Raw genomic sequence first — 21,417 nt, forward strand, 5'->3', positions numbered from 1 at the left:
AAGTATTTCTATGCAATTACCTAATTTCTCCCGAAACATGGATTCTCATACAAAGTGTTCACCTGCTTTTCTATGCTAATTTTAGTGGGGGCAGCAATAAAACAAGGTGGAGAGGGTGTCTATGCAGGGATCCCCTGGAACTTCTTTCTGGACATTGTTCATGTTGTATGGGGCAGCTTTTCAAGCCAGTCATTTGTTCAAAGATAGTTTTGGAAGGGATGGGTATAATAATATAGATGATCCGGAAATTTCCAATTTTATACCAGGGATGGTATGAAACCATCAAAAGATTTTAGTGAAGAGGGAAATCATATAGACACACATTAAGAACAATGCAAGCAGAATTTGTGTGGAATAGAGAAGGAAAAAACATATAAATAAATATGATACCATTTTGAAACAACTGATAGGGGAAAAAATCCATTGTTTGTCTCTAAATACCTATGGAGAGCTCTTAAAATCAACTCATTTTCCAAACTTTTCAACCACCCCCCACCAGTTTCTGATGGTATTCAAATGGTCTTCACCTCCAGACCCCTGAGTGAATTCTTTTATTTTATTCCAACTAGTTATTTCATTGAGATACAGTGGACATACCCAAGTGATTTCTTTAACACTTAATGTCTCATTTATGAGAAAAGTATTTTAAGTATTAATAATAATACTATTCGAATTTGGAAACTTTGGCAGTCCATAACCTACATTTAATCCTCTCCTAACCCACTTCACATTTTCTATTTCTTGACTCCTCTTTGATGGGTTTTTTGGTTTCGTTGTTGTTTAACAAATCACCTCCAAAATTTAGCCTCTTAAAACAACAAACATTTATTATATTGCAGTCTTTCTTGATCAAGAACCTGAGTGTCCCTCAGTGAGATGCTCTGCCTGAGAGTTTCCCAAGATGTTGGATAGGGCGACAGGCATGTCAAGGTTCAACTGGAGGACGTTCTGTTTCCAACCTCATTCACATGGCTGCTAGCTGGCTTCCGATCTTCAATGCCTTTTGGCTGTAGATATCAGTTGTTTGACATGTGGATCTCTCCATAGGGTCCTAAGGAATAAAGAGGAAGAAAGTTTATGGCACACAGAATTCAGTTTTTTGTAGCCTAATGTCAAAAGTGACATTCCATCATTTTGTTGTATTCTATGCATTAGAAGTTAGTTACCAGGTCCAGCCCGTGCTCCTGCGTGCAAAATACATTCACCCTCCCAAAAGCCCCAAACATCTAATCCCACTAAAATATCAGCTCCTAGTGTGGAATCTTATCAGATAAATCAGGTTCATAGGTGGATGCTTCTTTGGACATATTTCTTTAAGTACAGTTTCTCTAGGTATACAGACCTGAGAAATTAAGGAGACAAGCTTCCCATAAACAAAATGTACACTGTCATACGAATGAGGAGAAATGGATTTTTGTCCACACTGTTTATCTTTGGGTCTTTAAGGTCTCAAAAATTTTAAGATCCTCGACCTCTTGCCAATTGTTTTCCAGAAAGGTTGTGGCAATTAAATTCCATGCTGATTAAGTGTAACATGCCACTTCTCATTCTTAACATCCCCCAAAACTTTCCTTTCATTTCTCTAATTTTTGCCAGTTTAATAGGTGAAAATGGTACCCACTTATTTGGTACTTTATTCTAGTCATTTTGTTGTCATAGGGATCATTCATTCATACTTTTAGCTTGAATGTACCTTAGTAGAGTGTAAAGGCATTAAGCCTAGTTGTAGTTGAGACCCACAGAACTGTGCCTGACTTAGGTTTCACTTAGTAGTTGCAACATACTAGGTCTTTCAACTGTCAGTTTCTATAAACCCTAGAGTCACATTGCGAGGTTTCACGCCCTCCCTTTCCTGTTTACTTATTTTGTTGCCTTGGACAAGATATAGTAATCTTTTCAGACCTATTTCTTAGTACTGTGAGGAGATTTCTTAGTACAACCAGTACAATCGGGAGATAAGGGTGCTTTGTGGAGACTGAGACCACATGTGTATGGGTTTAAGAAAGTTTCTGGCGGGCGCCTGGGTGGCTCGGTCGGTTGAGCGTCCGACTTCGGCTCAGGTCACTATCTTAACAGTTCGTGGGTTCGAGCCCCGCATCGGGCTCTGTGCTGACGGCTCGGAGCCTGGAGCCTGCTTCGGATTCTGTGTCTCCCTCTCTCTCTACCCCTTCCCCGCTCATGCTCTGTCTCTCTCTGTCTCTCAAAAATGAATAAACGTTAAAAAAAAAATTAAAAAAAAAAAAGAAAGTTTCTGGCTGGTGGTAGGCTCCCTCCTCTGTTGGCCTAATATATGTTGCCTATGCTAAGTTACAGTCTCTACAAATTTAAACACACACATATACACACACAAGTTATCCATAAAAGTACATATAACATGCTTTGATCATTCAAAAAAAGTCATGGAAAAGGGTGTTATTGTTATCTTTTAAGTAATTTGTGAAGTAGGGAGGAAAGATTGCAGATTTTTAATCTGCAAAGGCTTCTTTGAAGTTTTGCACAGGAAGCACTAAACTTTATCACAGGGTGTAGCCCTGATCTGCACAGTCAACAACACAGTTATTGGTGCATCAAATTAAATAATGTGGATTGAGGCACTTGGCAGGTAGCTTTAACTTTCTTACTTCGGTATACAACTATGCAAAACTCAGGTACAAGGAGGGATGCAGATTGCTTACCTAACAAAGATTTCAGAGTCTGTTTCAGACTTCGTTAAAGCCCAAGAAGTTTTTCTCTTTAAAACTACACTTCTTTCTGAGCCTGGCAATGGGGAAAGAGGGAAAGAGCAACTGAATGGTTTTGAAGGTGACGGAGACAGACGTGGGAAGCGACTTTCTCACTGGGTGAGGAGTCTATAAGGAAAGTGAGTTAAGGGAGGAGGGATGGTTGGCGGTTATGGGTACTCCCCCCCTGCCTCTGGGCTATCTGGGACGCGCATAAAGGGAAATTTACTTCAAGAGTATGTGGAAGGAATTAGAGGTTTATGGAATGGCATTCGTGGTGAACAAAACAACAAAACAACAGGTCCAAAATGGAGTCACTTGTGTTAAGCTCCACATTACCGAAAAGACTTAATTATAATTTCAGCTTTCCCAGAAATGGCATCTTAAGCCAGGCAATCAGAAATCGCCTGATCAGTGCTAGAGAGGTTATTTGCCTGATAGACCCCTGCGATCCCCTAAACGAAGGTAGCTTTGTGAAGATCGACCTAACTTTTTTTCCTTCCTTCCTCGATGCTACTCCCTTCTTTTATCTTGTAGAGTCTTTCATTTTGTAAAACTCTTCAAAGCTTCCTTCCGTCTGCTAGACCGGATGCTGCTGACTCGAATCCATTTTTGTTCAAATAAACCCTCAGCATTTTAAATATGTTTCAGTTTACCTTTCAACAATGGGGTGATATCTCCAGGGAGCCGGTCATAGGAGGAGGTCGGAGTTTTAGAGGTCAGGGTATGTCCACTTAAAAACCTACGTCCACATAGTAACAGATGAAAATAAGTTCCCATATGCCAACTTTCCCCTCCCTTCCCATTTTCCCCTCTTACTGACATCTTGCATCAGCGTGGTGCATTTGTTGCCAAAAAAATCCATACTTTCCATTAAGGCTGTCTCTATTCATATATTCTCTGTGTTTTGACAAATCTATAAGAACATGTCCAGCATTACAGTATCAGACAGAATAGTTTCACTGCCCTGAAAATCCCGTGGGCTCTGCCTCTTTATCCCTCCCTTCTCTTACCCCTTGGCCTTGTGAATCACAGATCTTTTCACTGTCCCCATAGTTCTGCCTTTTCCAGGATGCCAAATTGTTGGGGTTTTCTAGGATGTAGCCTTGTCAGATCGTCTTCTTTCACTTAGCAACATGCATTACAGTTTCTTTTAGGTCTTTTCTTGACGTAAGGACCCCCCCCCCCCTTTCTTCTTCTTTTTTTTTTTCCAACGTTTATTTATTTTGGGGGACAGAGAGAGACAGAGCATGAATGGGTGAGGGGCAGAGAGAGAGGGAGACACAGAATCGGAAACAGGCTCCAGGCTCCGAGCCATCAGCCCAGGGCTCGAACTCACGGACCGCGAGATCGTGACCTGGCTGAAGTCCGACGCTTAACCGACTGTGCCACCCAGGCGCCCCCCCCCCCCCCCCCCGCCCTTTCTTCTTTAAGTCCCTAGATAATATGCCATTGTCTGGATGTTCCACACTGCTTATCCATCCATCTATTGACAGACATGGTGGCTGTGGGACAGACAGACAGACAGACAAGCTGCTACAAACAAGCTTGGGCAGGTATTTCGTGGACATCGGTTTTCAACTCCATTTTCAACTCATTTGTGAAATGCCCAGAGAATGAAACTCATTTGTGAAATGCCGAGGTCTGGATCCTAAGATAAGCATATTTAGTTTCTTAAGAAACTGCTGCCTTTCACAGTCGAGTGCTTTGTTATTATCATCACCTGCTGAAACTTCTAAAATGTATCAGAAATTAAAACAGTCCACGGAGGGGAAAAATGTTGAAACTAAGACCGATTTCCTCAGTTACTGTCTTGTTTTAATAGAAACACGTGTCATTGCTGCTCCAACTGGACAAATCTCACTGTGCACCATCGTCGGCTTTGAAATCTAATCCCTCCCCCCCCCCCCCCCCCCCCCCCCCCCCCCGCCAAGAAAATCCAAGAGAGGGTGATGGGGGCAGACTTAACCCAAAGAGGCAGAGCCCTGTCGCCGTCTTTGCTAGGCCAGGCCACGCCCACGATGTCGAGTCCGGAGCAGACTTTTCCCCTGCAGTGAGTGGCCCCGCAGGGCATGGCAGGGGCCCTGGGAGGAGCTCCGTCCCCACTCAGTGACAAGGGTAAAGGCGTCCCCACAGTTGTCCACCAGGACCCCAAACAGCAGGTCGAGCGGCCCAGCTGAGTGTGGCAAGGAGCCAGTGAACCGCTTTGGCTTCCTGTTTACAGGCTTGCGCGGCTCCGTTCTTCCTCTTTGTCTATTTCAAAACTCGTGGCAGCGAATAGAAACACAAGGAGGTGAAACTGAGACTAAGAACCCGACCAGGTGGCGGTCAGGCCCCGTTCGTGGTTTGGGCGGCTGCCGGCGCCACCTGGCACGGCCCTGGACAGGCCTGTGCGGCCTAGAAGCTGGGGCGCGGAGCGCAGGGCTTCTGCAGACGCCAAGGCAAGGCCTGCCGAGGTGCGCAGCCCTAAGACTCCTCCGTCCCCACTTTTCCTCTTTCTCCGGAGTTCCCAGAGAGTGAAAGAGGAACCAGCATCGGCAGCCAAAAAAGGCGGAAGAAGAAAAGGCCACCCGGGTTTCGCCCAGGGTGTGACCTTCGAGGGCCTTCCTAGTCTGGTGAACATGCCCTGGCCAGGCCACTTGAAAAAATACGACCTAAGACCCCCATCCCAGACGTCCTGAGCCCCTGACCTATTCTGTTCATCAGAGTTTGCAGAACTTAGAGGCGGGGGGGGGTGGGGGGGGGGGGGGGGGGGGGGGGGGGGGGGGGGGGGGGGGGGGGGGGGGGGGGGGGGGGGGGGGGGGGGGGGGGGGGGGGGGGGGGGGGGGGGAGTAATGGAGTCCCTGGGACAGACCCCATGGGCTGAAGCTTAAGGACTTTTGGAAAGGCCGCAGGGGGAAACAAGTGTTTAGTGTTCCAGTTCAGGGTCCCTGCCCTTCCTATTTCTCAATATCGTCGTCTCCCCACTTGTCCCCAACTCCTTGGCCTTCCTGGGTGGAAAATCTGTGAAAGCTGCTCCTCTCAAGAAGCGTTGGTATTTTAAGTGGAAGGTAGAGATCCACTTGGAACTGGTCCCTGTCTCCTTTTCCACGAGCACAAACACCCTAACTTTTGGGGGGAGACTTGTTTTTAAAGTGGGTCTTGGGGCGCCTGGGTGGCTCAGTCGGTTAAGCGTCTGACTTAGGCTCCGGTCATGATCTCACGGTCAGTGAGTTCGAGCCCCCACGTCGGGCTCTGTGCTGACAGCTCAGAGCCTGGAGCCTGTTTCAGATTCTGTGTCTCCCTCTCTCTGACCCTCCCCCGTTCATGCTCTGTCTCTCTCTGTCTCAAAAATAGACATAAAATAAAATAAAATAAAATAATAAAGTGGGTCTGGGTGTCCTCAAGCCCCTGGTGGCAGAGCAAGGGTGTATTTAAAAAAAAAAAGGGTTCCTTTATTCCTTTATCAGGCAGCTTATCTGTGCCACTGTTTTCCTAACGTATTGCTCTTGGCTTTGCCATGGTTTTCAGGGTACGAGATAATCATGACCTTTTGAGATATCCTTCTCTTGACTAGACACCACCCACCTTGCCTGGCTCATTCTGGAAAATCTGTCCAGACCTCTCTTGTAGATGTCAAAGGTGCTTGCCCCCCTCCTCCCCCCCCCCCCTTTCAGAGTATGCAAAACTTTCCTTTCTCAAGCCACAACAGTAAACATTCTACAAATATTTGGTGATTGGATAAGAAATGACCAGTTGCAACTTGCTTTTAAATCCTTTTTAGCGACTCTGTGCCTTTTGATTGGAGAATTAATTACTGATAAGTAAGGGCTTGCTAACACCATCCTGTTGTTTTCTGACTGGTTTTGGAGTTCTGTGTTCCTTTCTTTGTCTTTCGTTGGCTTTCTTTGTAGGTGCTTGATTTTCTGTAGGGGTATGCAGTGGATTTGGTCTGTTTATGCTTGATGAATTTACCGTGGGTTTGGGTCTGTGGTTACCATGAGGGTTACATAACATGTGTTGCAGATAAAACAGGGCGTTTTATGCTGAAAACTTGGCTCGCTCACAAAAACTTTACCCTTTTACTTACCCCTCAATGATTTGTGTTCTCAGTGTCATAATTTATTTCTTTTTATGATGTGGGTCCATGAGAACAGTCTCATAACTATAGTTATTTCTTAACAGTTTTGCCCATTAAGCCTTTATGCTAAAGCCATGGATACATAGCACCATACTCCAGTATTTGAATATTCTGAACTTGACTATGTATATTTACTGTATATGTCTTTACCAGGATGTTTTACAATTTCATGTTTTCTTGTTACTAATTAGCATCCTTTTGTTTCATCCCGAGGAACTCTTTTTTCAGCATTTCTTGTGAGGTAGATCCAGTGGTGATGAATACCCGCAGTTTATGATGGTTTGGGAAAGTCTTTATCTCTCCTTCATTCCTGAAAGACAAATTTGCCCTGTAAAGTAATTTTGGTTGGCAGTTTTTTTCTTTTGCACTTTAAATATGTCATCACAGTCTCTCCTGGCTCGCAAGGTGTTTGCTGAGAAATCTAATAACGTTACGGGGGTTACTTTATTTGTGAAAAACTCATTTTCTCTTGCTCCTTTAAAGATTCTCTCTTTAGGGGCGCCTGGGTGGCACAGTCGGTTAAGCGTCCGACTTCGGCTCAGGTCATGATCTTACGGTCCGTGAGTTCGAGCCCCGCGTCGGGCTCTGTGCTGACAGCTCAGAGCCTGGAGCCTGTTTCGGATTCTGTGTCTCCCTCTCTCTCTGACCCTCCCCTGTTCATGCTCTGTCTCTCTCTGTCTCAAAAATAAATAAACATTAAAAAAAATTTTTTTTTAATAAAAATTAAAAAAAAAATAAACAAACTTTCTGTTCCTTTTGCCCACTCTTCTCCTTTGGAGGGTCCGGCAATGCACAGATTATTTCTTTGCATGATATCCTATAATTCATATAGGCTTTCTTCACTCTTTTTTTTATTATTTTTCATTTTGCTTCTCTGGCCATATGATTTTTTTTTTTTAATTTTTTTTTTCAACGTTTATTTATTTTTGGGACAGAGAGAGACAGAGCATGAACGGGGGAGGGGCAGAGAGAGAGGGAGACACAGAATCTGAAACAGGCTCCAGGCTCTGAGCCATCAGCCCAGAGCCCGACGCGGGGCTCGAACTCACGGACCGCGAGATCATGACCTGGCTGAAGTCGGACGCTTAACTGACTGCGCCACCCAGGCGCCCCTCTGGCCATATGATTTTAATAGACCTGTATTGTAGTTCACTACTCCTGCTTGTTGCAGTCTCCTGTTGAAGCTCTCTTTGAGTTCTTCAGTGCAGGCATTGTAGTCTTGGGCTCTAGGATTTCTGCTTGACTTATTATAATGTTTTCTGTTCCTTTGTTGAACATCTCGTTTTGTCTATGCATTGTTTTTTGAATTTTCTTTAGTTGTCTATCTGTGTTTTCTTAGAGTTCACTGGATTTCTTTAGGAGGATTCTTCTGAATTCCTCGTCAGACAGTCCATAGATCTCCATTTCTTTAGGGTCCATCATTGAAATTTTATCAGTTTCCTTTGGAGATGGTGTCATGTTTCCTTGCTTATTCATGATTACTGTGGCCTCGTATTGGTGTCTGTACATTTGAGGATATAGGCACCTCTCCGGTCTTCACAAACTAGTGTTGGAAGGCCAGACTTTCACTACTCAGCTTGTCCAGAGATTCAGGTGGGCAGTCTAGTGTTATCCAGGGGTGGGCTTGCTATTGGAGTCCTTGGGTGACCTGATGCTGAAAATGGTTGTATGTCTGGACCAGCTGTATTCACCCTGATGTTGAGCCCTACTGGGACCTTGGGTTCATAGGTGTTGCTCCCATGGAGCTAGGGTTTGTGGGTATTGATTGGGAGCCTGAGTTCATAGGAGTCACCCAGAGCCATGGGAGCCAGCTGGAGCTACCTGGGGCCATAGGAGCCTGGTAGGTGATGGAGTGGATCAGGGGCCCGAACTCATGAGAACAGTGAAAGATACCTGGAGTTATGGGGGCTCCCTGTGGCCACTGAGCCACTAGGGGCTACTGGAACTAGCTGGCATAAAGGTGGGCCAGGAGCCTCATTTCCCAGGGGCCCTCTGTGAGGCCGGGGCCAGTGAAGCTGCCTAGAGCGTGTAGCCTGCCTGGGGTCACTGGAACTGGAAGGTTCCAGAGTGAACCAGGGTCTGTTCTCATGGGAGCGTTGTAGAACCTGGTGCCATGGGAGCTGCCTAGAGCCACGGGTGCTTCCCTGCCTGAGTCAAGGATTCCGCGTGGGGCTGCTGGAGCCACATGGGGATGCTGGGGCTGCCAGATTCCCGGATGCAATGAGGGCCTAGATTCTTGGGAGCCTGCAGGGAACCCTGCCTTGGCAGCTGCCTGGAGCCGTGGATGGTGTCTGGGACCTCTGGATCAGACAGGTGCTGGATGAGCTGGTTTCATGATTTGTGGGAGCCTGCAGGGGAGTCACAGGAGTGGCTTTGGGGCCACTGGAGACAGCAGGTGCCTGGATGAAATGACGCCTGGGTTTCCGGGACCCTGCCTGGATCCTGGTCACTGGAGCTGGCTGGCACTGGTGGGGAGGAGGCCCTAGGTTAGTGGGAACCTGCAGGGAGCCACTTAGACCTTCTGTGACTCAAGCTGCCATGGTTCAGTTTGAAACCCTGGAAGAACTGGTAAAAAATGGTTTTGGATCATGCTGTTTGTTGAATACTTCGCCCTCTGAGAGGGGTAGACTGCATAGGATTAAAGCTGAAGGATAAGGAAGAACCCTATTCCAGCAGACTTGGGGGCCTGGGTGCATATTAGTACCTCACATTTATTGTGTTCTCTTCCTGGATCCCTGTGAGATATTTTAGATCAACTCTTTCATGTAATCTGCATAATTAGCCTACAAGACTAGCTCTGTCGCTCCCACTGTATGAAGAAGTATGGGGATCCTATAGTTTGTCATCTAAATATCATCTTAATCATCCTCATTTAAGAAGTGAAAACGACCAGAGGGTTCTGTAGCACAACAGGCATAAACTGGGACTTCCCTGAGCTGGGATTTTGGGTCAGTTTCACAAAAGTAAGCTGGAATCAGAGACATTGAATGAGTTAAGCTCGAAATGGGGAAGTCAAACCCCAAAGTCCGTGCTTCTCCTTATTACCACCCAGAAAGAGAGAAGGCTGTAGAGAAGAGAGGCCCAAGAGCAATGTGACAGAAAGATAACACACGTACTTACTTCCTGTAAGTAGAATTTCCTTTTAGAATAGAATTTCTTGTAAAGATAAAAAGGCCTTCTGACCTTCAGATAGGCCTGAGCAGAGAATCATCCCATCACACTTGGAAATGTACAGACAACCCTGAATATAGTGTCTGGTATATTTTGAGCTTTCTTTTCTTTTTTTTATTATTATTGTTATTTTATTTTTTTTATTTTTTTTTCAACGTTTTTATTTATTTTTGGGACAGAGAGAGACAGAGCATGAACGGGGGAGGGGCAGAGAGAGAGGGAGACACAGAATCGGAAACAGGCTCCAGGCTCCAGGCTCCGAGCCATGAGCCCAGAGCCTGACGCGGGGCGCTCGAACTCACGGACCACGAGATCGTGACCTGGCTGAAGTCGGACGCCTAACCGACTGCACCACCCAGGCGCCCCGAGCTTTCTTTTCTTTCTACTGGGATTATGTATGGCTCACGCATGGGCATTGTATTTATGGGAAGAATTTAATCTCATGGGACACGTATTGCACCATGGGATAAGATATATAAATTCTTTTTGCGCTCTTCCATTTATTAAATTATTTTGATAAGCAATGAGAAAAATTACAAACTGGCCTGCGGCTGGCCTTTAAAAAGTGTTAACACATTCGAAATTCTCTCATCGTCCATTACAATTATATAGGAGAATTTGAAAGGTGCTGAAACTCTCTACTTTGTTCTCTGTATGTTAAAAACTTAGAAACACTGAAAAGTGCCTTTTGCACTTTAATTCTTGGTGTTTATGTCTTAAATTACAGGGTGCTACATAAATATTATACCTATAAACCAATAGCAGTCTTTATTTTACCCTTTCTTGGCTTTAAAATTCTGCTTTTATCCCAGATTAAATCACACAGAGTTAATTTCCCGAACGCTTTAAGCACCCAGCACCCAATGTCAAGGCTGTTTCTATACTATTGAGTTTAAAAAGCAAAATGTTAAAAATCCTTATAGCGTCAGCTACACGGGACTGATGAATCCCCAAAAGAACAAATAAGAATTGACACTGCAATTTTCCCTTATTCCATTTCTCCTCCTTTGTTGGTGTATCTGTCAATTTCTTCTTGTAATTCCATGAAATTCTTATTATATATCCTTTAAGGCTATGTTATTAGCTGCATGCAAATAAATTTCATTCAGGGATTAAGTGTTTTTTTTTTTCCAGTGAGTAGTAACTTTATTTCACCCTGAATATGATGCTTTTTGCCATACAATCTGTTATAGCTCAGGGTTTCCAAGAGGCACGAACTCCCATCTAGTTCACGTCTGTGTCCTCGGAGACTGGCAGTGTGTCTCACATATAGCACATGTTCGATAAACTGGTCTGTGGACATGCCTTCATTATTATAAGACTCCGTCTTACTTGCGTGGTTTCTGTGAACTTTTTGACGAAGACAGGTACATTTCTCCAGACGTCTGGAGAGTAAAAAACAGAACAAAGCAAAAAACCCCCAAGACTTTACGTTGACAAACTGTGTGTGACTGACTCACAGATGAAATTTGAGTCAAAGCGTGGCCCTAACCTGGTGTTCTTTTACAAACTGGGTTCCGAGGCATATATCTAAAGCATGGATTCCATTTCTCAACCGGCTGTGACCTTGATCCATGACCAAGCCCCTTGAGCAGAATGTTTTCATATGAACAGTTAAGTATAAGAAGAGCGGTTTCACTGTCTAGTGACAAGGTTCAAATGAGATAACATGAAAGCCTTTGCCAGCATGTGAAGCTCCTAGTAAATGTTAAAATATGTTGTTCTTCCATTATAGCTCTATGGAAATAAAAATAAAGTACCAGCAATAGCTCTGCTACCAGTGTGGGGAATTCAAAGTGACGTTAAGTTCATCGTCAGTCTTCTGCTCCTCCCAGCAGGAAGTCAGTGAGCTGTTTAAGTCAATTGCTGATACTTCTGTGGAAATCATGATTAGTTGAATTAATTATTCAAAGCGCATGTGTGAAACATGTCCTTATAAGAACAAGCTTGCAAAAGTACACGGTTTATAACAGAAAAAGTCTAGGTAATTTGGGACTTACCCAGTTTCCTAATTTAAATACATTCTGATTCATTCTTGACATTGTGACCAGAGAGATGCTTTCAATACAGATGGGATCAGGTCACGTTCTTGCATAAAATCTTTCTATAATTCCTCCTCTGCTCTCAGTGTGCAACCCAAACTCCTAACAGTAGCTAAGGCCACATGATAGAATTATGTCACTGTTTCCTTTCCATCTTTAAAATGCCTGCGCCCCATCTCCCCGACCTTGTTACCAAAAAATAAATAAATAAAAGAAATCGTACCCTAAATACATTTCCGGCTACCGGATAGCTCCGGACTGGTGGAAGCGTTCCAGAATGCGCAGTAGTCAAGCCAGAGCTCCGTGGTGTTCACGTCCACTGGAAATGATAACAGGAGTCGCCCACTTAATGCACGGTCTCTTTATTCTGTGGTTTCAGAGACCCTTGGTAAACTGTGGTCTGGAAGTAGACGATTGTCCTGACATAACATCAGAAAGTCAGCAGTAGCCTATCACTCCCATCTCCCTGCCTGCCTACATCATCCACCTCAGTTCATCTCATCACATAGGCATTTTATCGTCTCAACCATCACACGAGGAAGGGTGAGTATAAGAAAAGCAGATCGATTGAAAGACAGACCGCATCAGCATAACTTTTATTATAGTGTGTTGTTCCAATTGTTCTCTTTTCTTATTGTTATTGCTTATCTCTTGCTGTGCATAGTTTATAAGTTAACCTCTGTCGTAGGGGTGTGTGTGTGTGTGTGTGTGCCCAGTACTATCTGCAGTTGCAGGCATCCACTGGGGATCTTAGAACGTGTTCCCTGGGGCGCCTGGGTGGCGCAGTCGGTTAAGCGTCCGACTTCAGCCAGGTCACGATCTTGCGGTCCATGAGTTCGAGCCCCGCGTCAGGCTCTGGGCTGATGGCTCAGAGCCTGGAGCCTGTTTCCGATTCTGTGTCTCCCTCTCTCTCTGCCCCTCCCCCGTTCATGCTCTGTCTCTCTCTGTCCCAAAAATAAACGTTGAAAAAAAAAATTAAAAAAATAATAATAATAAAAAAAAGAACGTGTTCCCTGTGGATACGTTGCGGGGGGGGGGGGGGGGGGGGGGGGGGGGGGGGAACTGCTGCATTGCTTTTTTAGCAACTTGAGAAGCATTCAGGGCGCAGCCGTCTAGGAGTAATTGGGATCATAGTCGCGTCAGCAGCTGGGGTTCCATAGACCTGAATTCTGGCTTAGACGATGGAGAGAGACTGAAGGAGCGGATCAACTGGGGGTGTGGTTTATGTGTAGAGAGCTGCAACCATAGAGGAGTTTCGTCAACTCATCCTTAGTCTTCATTTAATCGTGGCCTTTCGCGGAGCTCCTTTCTGAGTTTCTCGACATGCTTGTGTTCCCAAAGCTGTTGCTTCCCCAACAGAAACCTCATTACACTGTGTTTCTGTTACTTACCCAGTTTTCTTATTTCCCAATAACAGTGTTGCAGCATGCAAGGAGAAGTCACAGTGACTTCTTGCTTATGTTCTCATTGCTTTGTGCGGTCCCTGACGGCAGTAATTCAATTAAGTTAATTCATATTTTGGGGTACATATTGTGGTTTCCTTCAGTTTCGTGATCACAATAAAAAGGGAAAAGATTACATTTTTTCCTAAATATTTATTTATTTAAATCCAAGTTAGTTAACATATAGTGTAATAATGATTTCGGGGATAGAATTTGGTGATTTATCACTTACACAGAACACCCAGTGCTCATCCCAACAAGTGCCCTCCTTCATGCCCATCACTCATTTAGCCCATCCCCCCACCCAATACACCTCCAGCAACCCTTAGCTTGTTCTCTGTATTTAAGAGTCTCTTATGGTTTGTCTCCTTCTCTGTTTTTTATCTTATTTTTGCTTCCCTTCTCCTGTGTTCATCTGTTTTGTTTCTTAAATTCCACATGTGAGTGAAATAATATATTTGTTTTTCTCTGCCTAACTTATTTCACTCAGCATCGTCAATCCTAATTTCATCCATGTTGTTGCAAATGTTAAGATTTCATTCTTTTTGGTTGCCGAGTAATATTCCATTGTGTATATATACCACTTCTTCTTTATCCATTCAACAGTCGATGGACATTTGGGCTCTTTACATAATTTGGCTATTGTTGATAGCACTGCTATAAACGTTGGGGTGCATGTTCCCCTTCAAATCAGCAGTTTTGTATCCTTCGGATAAATACCCAGTAATGCAATTGCTGGGTCATAGGGTAGTTCTGTTTTTAATTTTTTGAGGAACCTCTATATTGTTTTCCAGAGTGGCTGCACCAGCTTGCATTTCTACCAGCTGTGCAAAAGGGTTCCGCTTTCTCCACATGCTCACCAACATACGCTGTTCATTTTAGCCATTCTGACAGATATGAGGTGGTATCTCATTGTGGTTTGACTAGTATTTCCCTGATGATGAGTGACGTTGAGCATCTTTTCATGTGTCCCTTAGCCATCCGGATGTCTTCTTTGGAAAAGTGTCTATTCATGTCTTTTGCCCATTTCTTCACTGGATTATTTGCTTTTTGGGTGTTGAGTTTGACAAGTCCTTTATAGATTTTGGATACTAACGCTTTATCACATATGTCATTTGCAAATATCTTCTCCCATTTCGTCGATTGCCTTTTAATTGTGCTGATTGTTTGCTGTGCAGAAGCTTTTAATCTTGATGAGGTCCCATAGTTCATTTTTGCTTTAGTTTCTCTTTCCTCTGGAGATATGTCAAGTAAGAAGTTGCTATGGCTGAGATCAAAGAAGTTGTTGCCTATTTTCTTCTCTAGGATTTTGATGGCTTCCCCTCTTACATTTAGGTCTTTCATCCATTTCGAGTTTATTTTTATGTATGGTGTAAGAAAGTGCTCCAGATTCATTCTTCTGCATGTCACTGTCCAGTTTACCCAACACCATTTGCTAAAGAGACTGTCTCTTTTCCATTGGGTATTCTTTCTTGCTTTGTCAAAGATTAGTTAGCCATATGTATGTGGGTCCGTTTCTGGGTTTTCTCTTCTGTTCCCTTGATCTATTCTATGCATCTGTTTCTGTGTCAGTACCATACTGCCTTGATGATTACAGCTTTGTAATACAGATTGAAGTCTGGAATTGTGATGCCTCCCACTTTGGTTTTCTTTTTCAACATTACTTCAGCTATTTGGGGTCTTTTCTGGTTCCACACAAATTTTAGGATTGTTTGTTCTAGCTCTGTGAAGAATGCTGGTGTTCTTTGGTAGGGATTGCATTGAATATGTAGATTGCTTTGGGTTGGATCAACATTTCAACAATATTTGTTTTTCTAACCCATGAGAATAGAATGTTTTTCCATTTTTCTGTGTCTTCTTCAATTTCATTCATAAGCCTTCTATAGTTTTCAGTGCATAGATATTTCACCTCTTTGGCTAGGCTTATTCCTAGGTATCTTATGGTTTTTGGTTCGTTTATAAATGGGATCGATTCCTTGATTTCTCTTTCTGCTGCTTCATTATTGGTGTATTGAAATGCTGGGGCACCTGGGCCGCGCAGTCGGTTAAGTGTCCGACTTCAGCCAGGTCACGATCTCGCGGTCCGTGAGTTCGAGCCCTGCGTCAGGCTCTGGGCTGATGGCTCAGAGCCTGGAGCCCGTTTCCGATTCTGTGTCTCCCTCTCTCTCTGCCCCTCCCCCGTTCATGCTCTGTCTCTCTCTGTCCCAAAAATAAATAAAAAACGTTGAAAAAAAATTAAAAAAAAAGAAATGCAATAGATTTTTGTGTGTTGATTTTATATCCTGTGACTTTTAAAAGATTAGAAGCAAAACAAAAAAAATCAAAGCAAGCTAGATTTTAGGTGTCTTTCAGTGTCCTTGTTGAAAGAAGCTTGATAGAGAAAAAAAGGGAAAGGAAAGAAAAAAAGAAAAAATTAAAAAATTTTAAAAAATGTATAATAAAATAGAATATAAAATGAAATCGGACAAAACTTTTTAAAAAAATAAAAAATAAAATAAAAGGAAATACATTTTTCTCTTTCTGTGTCCAAGAGAAAGAAAGAAGGAAAGAAAAAAGAAAACAATTTAAGCAAAAACAGAAGCAAAGAGAATGAGCAAATAAATGAACCAGCAAACAGAATGAAACCCAAATGAAGTTACATCCTGTTTCCCCTAGAACTGAAACTATGAAGCATTCTATAGTCCATACGCTAAGCAGGTGGAGGGACTGTGCTGGTCTTCTGGGGGATGGGCTTGGATTAATGGTATAATGGCTCCTTTCTCCACTAAGTGTTGCTGCTTAACTTACTGCAGTGGATCTGTGTGTGTGTGAGAGGTGAAAATGGCTTCACCCAGCTCCCTAGTCTCTGGGGGAAGGAACTTCTTGCTCTCACTGACCTGCATTCAAGCACCTCCCCTTTGGCTCAGGCCTCCGTCTACTCCCCACCTCTACCCTGTCCATGTCCAAGCTGTTTGCCTGTCAGGTGGCAGTTGACTCCAGAGCTTTATCTCAGATGGGGTTGTGTTCCAAACCCCACACTTCAGAGATCCCCGTGGCTTGGACCCCCACTGACTCTCTGGGGGAGGGTCTCACCGAGCAATGGCTTGCCCCAGAAAATGTTCTTATGATCACGTAGTAGCAGAGGTTCAGAGATGCCAAGTCACAACCCACAGCCCGATGCCAGGTTTCGCCGCACTCTGGTTTCTGCGTCCCAATACCAACAAACGTGGCTGCTTTCCAGGGTCCACTGGGACCTTTGACTGTAGGTGGGGAAAGGCCCTCCAAGCAAGGAACTGCTTCTCTCCAGCATACAGATCCCTCAGACCCCGCTGCTTGCTCCTGGGAATTCACCCTAGTTCCTCACCAGAGCACCGCCAGTCACTAACCTCTGAAACTTCAGACTTTGCACTCCACTGTTTATAGAATCCTGGTGGTATTGAATCCCTCTCCTTTCTCCCCATCGATGATTTTGGGGAAAAGATTTCTTATTTAGTCCCCTGCGAGCGTTTTCACTCTTTCTCTCCAGCTACTTTCAGGGGGAGTACTTTTCTTGTGCAATCCCAGTGCGCCACAATTCCCCCCTTTCTCTTTCTCTCTGTCCTCTCTCTGTGAAAGTGGCTCCCTACTTTTTGTGGCTTTTCTCTCCCCCAGTTCACCTCTCTACACCAGGTACCTGCTGAGGTCTGTGGCTCAAGTTATACGGATTGTTGCGTTAATCCTCAGATCAATTTCCTAGGTGTTGAGAATGGTTTGGTACTGATCTAGCTGCGTTTCAGGGACAAAGACAAGCTCAGCGTCTCCAAGCTGCTCTGCCATATTAACTCACCATCCATTTATTTTTGAGAGAGAGAGAGAGTGGGGAGGAGGAGCAGAGAGAGAGAGAGAGAGAAAGAATCCCAAGCAAGCTCCACGGTGTCAGTGCAGAGCCTGATTGGGGCTCGATCTCATGAACCGTGAGATCACGATTGAAGCCCAAACCAAGAGTCAGACACTGAGCCACTAGGCACCCCAGAAAATCGGATTCTTTCAGCATTCCTGTTAGGTCTAAGATTGGACTTCTGTGTCTCTCAGAATACAATGTAATAACCAGAGAGACCACTGAGACCTCAAGAGCAGGAATAACCACAGAACAGGTGGAGAGCAAGACGTGGGAAGACACAAAGTAATAAAAATGGAAAAGGAGAGAAGGACAAAGGAAGTGAACTTGGATAAGATTTATTACAACAGGAATTCAGATAGAAAATGTGGGTGGGGCCATAACTTCTGGTAGGACAGGCTGGGCTAGCATTATCTCTCCATGATCCCCATCTGAAAATCACACCAGGGATAGGCAGTCGAGAATTTTTAAAGATGGTGAGATGAAAGGGAGCTGGTTTGGTATCCTAGAACTGGAGAACTAACACGGTGGCAGGGCACCTTGAATGCCCTTCCCACTGTACCTAAAAGAAGTCAACTACAGCTTGGTATTTCCTGACCCCCAACCTAACAGTAAAAGACAACCCAGGTAGATTCTTCTTTTGCACTGATTGATGGCTTCCCACTAACACTACCAGGCAAGTCCAGTAGGGCTAGTGAAAGGGATCTACTGGGATCCCCACTGTCAGTAAGCAGCTGAAGGAAGCACTCACCCTTCCAGACCTGAGACTCTCCTCTCCCGTGCAGAGACACCACAAGGCCAGGAACGCCAGCAGGGGTGAACACATGCTAATGAGCACACTGTCCAGGCAGTTTTCTTCATTTCTGTGGCTGAAGGCTCCCTTCTTCCAGCTGGATGCACCAGGTTGGGCCGGGTGAGAACGCTCCTTCTGCCCCCCCCCCCCCCCCCCCCCCCCCCCCGCAGCACCAGGAGAGACCACGGGAGCCCCTGTGGTACCAGATAAACCAAGACCAAAATAACCCTGACTCTGAAAATTTTCACTGGAACCACAGAACCCAAAAGGGGGCCAGAGTGCACATGCTACTTCTAAAGAAGCTGACTCCCTACTAAAATAAGGACGTATAGCTCCCAGAGTCTCCAAACGTAATGGTCAAAATAGAGAATCATGTTCCTTGGTATTGACCCGAAGAAGCTGGAATCTTCCATCCGCATAAAAACCTGCACAAGGATGTCAGCAGCCTTATTCATAATTGCCAAAATTGGGAAGCAATCAAGATGTCCTTCCGTGGCTGAGTGGTTAAACAAACTACGGAACATTCAGACAAGGCAATATTATTCACAGCTATGAAGAAATAAGCTATCAGTGCATGAAAATACTTGGAGGAAACTTAAATGTGCGTTACTAAGTGAAAGAAATCAATTTGAAAAAGTTTATGATCCCAACTATACGACTTTCTGGAAAAAGCAAAGCTATGGAGACAATAAAAAGGTCAGTGGTTATGGTAGTGGGGGGCTAGAAGGTGATAAGTTAGCAGAGCAAAGAGGTGTGCCCTATTATTGTGGTTGAGATGTGTTTGCCTTCAGTCTAGTTGTCTGCAATGGCTCTCTTGGCCTGTTATAGGGAGGGTTTGGTCTCCATGATGTTAAAGGGCCAGTCTTAGGCCACCTTGGGCTTGAGTTGGGTCAGACCAGATAGATGCCCGGCCTCAGACCACTGCTGGGGTTAGAGTCTTACTTACGTGTGTGGTTATCTTACCCTCTCCCCAGGACAAGTCACTTTGGAGTGGTGCTGGCCATTGTTGGGGATGAGACCTGCATCCACTTTAGAGGGACTCTGCTGAATGAGAATGGTTGGAGGGTGTAGTCTGCAGGAGAATGTGGGGGCAGGGTGCACTGTTAGCAAAGCTAGGTGGAGAGTCTTTGGGCTGATTCCCACAGGTGTCCATGTATCTAGGCTAGTGGGCCGAGGAGAGAGATGGCACCAGCCAGATGGCACTTCTTAGAGAAGTGTCCCAAAGATATCTGCCCCTCCTGTACATGCTCTGAGGCCAGGAAATAAGTCTACCTTACTGCATACCCCATATGCTATGCTTTTCAAACTGCTGCTCTTATGCTATATCTGTGTAGATGGGCTTGTTTCTTAGGCTTTTTTTTTTTTTTTTTTTAAGGGTTGGAGCTCAGTTTCCCTGTCACCCTCAAGCTCCGTCAGAACCAAACCTGCTAACTGTTAGAGTTTCCGGTGTTAAGCCCTGCTGATTATAAAAACGTGTGAAGTTAAGCCCCTGTGATTTTCAAAGGCAGACATGATGGGGATTCATCTTCTCAGTGCAAGTCCCCCTTGTCTGGGGTCCCCGGCGTGGGTCTCTTCCTCTCCCTTCTCCATGCCTATGGTGTACCTCCCTATTGCGATGAGCCTTGCAGCTTAGTTTGGTTCCCAGCCTGTCTCCAGGCCATCCTTCCAGTTTTGATGTGGCCTCCTCTCTATGATTAAGAGTGGAGAGGGGCGCCTGGGGGGCTCAGTCAGTTGTGCATCCAACTTCAGCTCAGGTCATGATCTTGCAGTCCGGGAGTTCGAGCCCCACGTCAGGCTCTGTGCTGATAGCTCAGAGCCTGGAGCCTGCTTCCGATGCTGTGTCTCCCTCTCTCTCTGTCCTTCCCCTGCTCGCATTCTGTCTCTCTCTCTCTCTCTCTCAAAAATAAATAAACATAAAAAAATTAAAAAGAGTGGACAGCCTGTTCAGCAAGTCTTGGGGTCATTTTCTAGGTTAGTTACACTGATGTCTGTGTTATTTAGGTGTACCAATGGGACCAGGTGAGCTCAGGATTCTTCTACTCCACCAGTCTTTCTGGAAGTCACAATATTTTCATTTTTTTAAATGTTTATTTATTTTTTTTTTTTTTGAGACAGAGACAGAGCATGAGAGGGGGAGGGGTAGAGAGCGAGGGGGAGACACAGAATCCGAAGCAGGCTCCAGGCCCTGAGCTGTCAGCACAGAGCCCGACGTGGGGCTCGAACTCATAAGCCGCAAGGTCATGGCCTGAGCCTGAAGTTGGACGCTTAACCGACTGGAAGTCACAATATTTTAAACTCTGATGCTCATTAAACCCCGGTCTTTGTTCTTAGTGACCCCCGGAAGTTTCAGGTATGCCAGGCTCCATCAGAATTAGCATCTTCTTGGCCTCATTAGCTTTCTGAGACAGGCAAGTTAGACATTGATGGTAACATGTCAAAGCGAGCCGGCAAAGTGGTCATGTGATTTGTGTGGTCCAACTCCTTTTAATGGAAAGCTGACGTGGGGCTTGATCCCACAAATCATGAGACCGTGACCTGAGCTGAAACCAAGAATCTGAGGCTTAACCAACCGAGTCACCCAGGTGTGCCTAAAAACGTGTAAGTAAAAAAAAAAAAAAAAAAAAAAAATGAAAGCTATATTGGACGAGACAAAAACTACACCACCTCTTTTATGCACAAAGGGTCAGGGCCTGCTACGTAATTTGCACGGTCACGTGCAAAATAAAAGCTTGGAGTGTCTTGTTTAGATATTAGTAATAAGTTGAAGGCATTGAAGGTAACATATTAAGCTGAGTATAAAGCCCCTTTGAGCATGGAGATCGGCTCCTGGACAGTCTGGATGTCCATGTACCTGGTCCTGCACAGAGTCATTTTTCTCCCCAGTTACAATTCATCATTGACTGCTCATGTTCAGTGTTTCTGCTTCTTGAAGAGGGTGCCTTCTTTACTGAGCTGCTTAGCAATAGTCGCTTTGGCTGGATGGCTTCCCTCATTTTTCTCAGATTCTTTTCATGATGCACTAGGATGAAACACACCATTTCTCTCCCCCCCCCCCGGCTTTTTCTAATATTTATTTTTGAGAGGGAGGTGGGAAGAGGAGAGAGAGAGGGAGACAGAGAATCCAAAGCAGGTTCCAGGTTCCGAGCTGTCGGCACAGAGCTCGACACAGGGCTTGAACTCAACCATGAGATCGTGACCTGAGCTGAAGTTGGACGCTCAACTGACTGAGCCACCCAGGTACCCCCCCCCCGCCATGACTCTTACCCTTGAAGA

At 44.8% G+C, this 21,417-nt stretch overlaps 1 long non-coding RNA gene across 1 annotated transcript; it reads right to left on the minus strand.

Moving 5' to 3' along the window:
• Nucleotides 1-800: 800 nt before the first annotated feature.
• LOC122472205 lies at nucleotides 801-2,050 on the minus strand. The gene is made up of 2 exons (XR_006294383.1): nucleotides 1,622-2,050; nucleotides 801-1,051 (listed from the first exon to the last, which is right to left on the minus strand). It is a non-coding gene; the product is annotated as an uncharacterized LOC122472205 (long non-coding RNA).
• Nucleotides 2,051-21,417: the final 19,367 nt, after the last annotated feature.

The sequence above is a fragment of the Prionailurus bengalensis genome, chromosome B4 (genome assembly GCF_016509475.1).
Source record: "Prionailurus bengalensis isolate Pbe53 chromosome B4, Fcat_Pben_1.1_paternal_pri, whole genome shotgun sequence".
NCBI lineage: Eukaryota > Metazoa > Chordata > Mammalia > Carnivora > Felidae > Prionailurus > Prionailurus bengalensis.